The sequence below is a fragment of the Hevea brasiliensis genome, chromosome 13 (assembly GCF_030052815.1).
Source record: "Hevea brasiliensis isolate MT/VB/25A 57/8 chromosome 13, ASM3005281v1, whole genome shotgun sequence".
Classification (NCBI taxonomy): domain Eukaryota; kingdom Viridiplantae; phylum Streptophyta; class Magnoliopsida; order Malpighiales; family Euphorbiaceae; genus Hevea; species Hevea brasiliensis.
Window position 1 is genome coordinate 52,813 of NC_079505.1, and position 2,916 is coordinate 55,728.

The 2,916-nt window shown below is 29.6% G+C and overlaps 1 long non-coding RNA gene across 1 annotated transcript; it reads right to left on the reverse strand.

The window, feature by feature from the left end:
• Positions 1–877: 877 nt before the first annotated feature.
• Positions 878–2,313, reverse strand: LOC110650941 (uncharacterized). Its single transcript, XR_002494069.2, has 2 exons — positions 1,976–2,313; positions 878–1,524 (listed from the first exon to the last, which is right to left on the reverse strand). It is a non-coding gene; the product is annotated as an uncharacterized LOC110650941 (long non-coding RNA).
• Between the last annotated feature and the right edge of the window lie 603 nt (positions 2,314–2,916).

A 2,916-nucleotide genomic window follows, 5' to 3' on the forward strand; every position in this document is an offset into this window, starting at 1 on the left:
TTTTTATTTTGTTTACTTTTTTAATCCTTTTTGTCATTTTAATCATTAATTTGAATTTCAACCACTGTAATTTGAAAAATATAACTACATAATTCATTCATGTTAAAAGTCTTAAACTATTCAGGTCCATGTAATGATAATTTCTCTTTATTTTAAATACATTCACTACCAGAAAATTTAATTTAAACGTAACAAAAATGTAATGACTAACTAATATATTTTTTAAAATAAGAAAAAAAATAATTTTATTAAAATAAAAAAATTAAATAATAATTTTTTAAATATTTTTTAATTATCAAAGCCCAACAAAGATTCGATAAATGCCATAATTGTAACCCTAATTCCCAGATTTATAAATGCCATAATTGTAACCGTAATTCCCAGATTTTCAAGACAACTTTAGATGGCAACCGTTATTTTTTGTAGACTAGACCGGGTACATGGCCAGCAGCTCAAGTAATAATCATCATTTGAAATACAAGCTCTACGAAGAGTTACATGACCCCAAGAAAATAAATTAGGCTCTAATACCATATGAGAAGTCAAGAGCAACCTCAAACCATAATTATAAATAAATAATAATTAAGTCTTAATCAACACAATTTGATTTACAAGCTTTGAGTATGGATTCAATAGCAAATGCTATTCTCAAACATATTCTGGGAAGGAGATGGGTATTTTGTTGTGCTGAAGGAGATGAGCATCGAAATTATTTCTACAACTCGGATATTGTAATAAAATATTTCAAAATTGGACTTAATGCTGATAAAAAAATTATTAATAAAAAATTCTCTCCCACTCCCTATCTTTTCCTCTACAAACAACATATAAATCAAAATCTCTATTTGCATCGAAAATTACAAATGAGAGAAGGAGATTTAACAATGTCATAAACAAATATTCTAACATGTTCAATCATGAAATACATAAATAAATTTCAAAATTTCAATGAAAACCCTTTCAAAATCCTACAACTAAGTATTATTTCTACAACTCTGTTACATTAACATAGACTAAACTATCACAATTAAACCATTAAAATTACTGCTAAAATCATACATTTTATATAGAGATCTAAAATTGTAAAGAGAACTCAGATTTACTAAAATGATATACCTAACTAAACGATTGATTCCGTGGCTCACTCCAGCCTGCCAAATAGCCTTTGGATTGCATCTTCAGCTAGCTCCTTTGAGTGCTGCAAATCTTCACCTACTAATAGATATAAGTCTTGATATGGATTGTGTGCTACTCGTATACCATGTAGACCCATAAACTCAAAAGTAACACACCGTAGATGAGAACATTAATCAAAACAAGTATCACAATTGCCATATAACCCAATAGAAAGACGAATATTTCTAGCACATGTTTTGTAATTTGGGTTGAGATGGGTTTTGAGTTCACTTTCAATTGTCATTGCTATTGCATAGTTAATTAGTGCAATCACTAACATCTTCATTTCCCAGCTGCTCTCCGGGGGAAGCCAATATTTGAAGGCTAGATAATATTTCATTGAGCGTCCTGTTATATATATATATATATATATACACAAATAAAAAGGAAGGAGGAGGTTATTTAAAAATAGTTAGCGCAAAGAGTAAATATGTAGGATGAAACAAAAGCGACAAAGAAAGTCTGTATCTTCCTAAGGAATAATGCAGAAGCAAGCAACAGCAAGGCTCACGGCACATTTATCACATCAACATCAAGGTTCAAGCATTACAAGGCATAGATTTACAGCAAACGCGTAAAAAAGGTAACAAAATTCGATGTATTTACAGCAAAAGGCCTAAAAAATAAAAGAGAACAAATCTAATGTACTTAGCTAAATGCCAAAATACAATATCATCAATTACAAACCAAAGAAATTAATAAAACCCATTAAGTAGCATAGATTTAAAAGTAAAAGATTCTTCCATCTGGGCTAGTAAGAGAAAATAATTCCCAAAAATCACAGAGGAGAATTGCTGACCTCTCTGCTACCTGTCACTTGCTTATGCGAAAAGAGAATTGTTGCTGATACTGATACCACAAGAAATCCAAAAATCACAGAGAAGAGCGCTGGCCAATTAGGAGAGAAAGTACAAGCAGATGAGAGGAGAGTGGTGGTCGATGGAAAGGATATTGAAAGCTACATAAATAAACAAAAAAAAATAAAGAGGCTTTAAATCAAAGAAATCTAGAGATGGGGAAGAAATCGAAAGGGACTACAAGGGCTTGCTGGAGAAAATAAAAAGGAAAGGAGGAAGCAGAGAAGACCTCCACAATCAGCAGAAAGGAGGAGGAGGAGATGAGCACGATGACGGTAGGGTTAGGCTTAAATAAACGTATATATGGTAAGACTTAAATGGCTGAGATTATCTGAAGTGAAGTGGAAGGTACGGCTGGGATTAATTAAGTTAATAAAAAAGGAGAAAAATGATGTTGGACTTGAGAATCCAACCCAAGAAATGTGGCTTAAAACATTTAGCCACTGGGCCGCATAAAATATTACGGTTCATTTAGATTAAAAAGATTTTTTTTTTCCAAACAAGTCATATTTATTTATTTATTAAAATTCATATTAAGATCATATAATTTGTAAGATTGATGTTCAATTGAAATTTTAATTTTATAAGTCTTTTTAAATTTTACGTGAATTAAAATGAATTACTGTATCTAGTGAGATTATGTCAAATCAAAATTTTTATGTGTTATAATATTAATTTGAGAGTTTTAACACTTATTTTTTTTAATAATTTTAGTTATAATTGGTAATAATTTAAAAGATTATTATGTATATAATTAATAAAATGAAAGTAAAAATTAGATCGAAAAAATAAAACAGAAAGTAAAATATTGAGAAGGGCCTAACTTATTAAAAAAGAAAGTAAAATTACATGAAAAATTAAATTAAAGAAAGAGATTCGTACA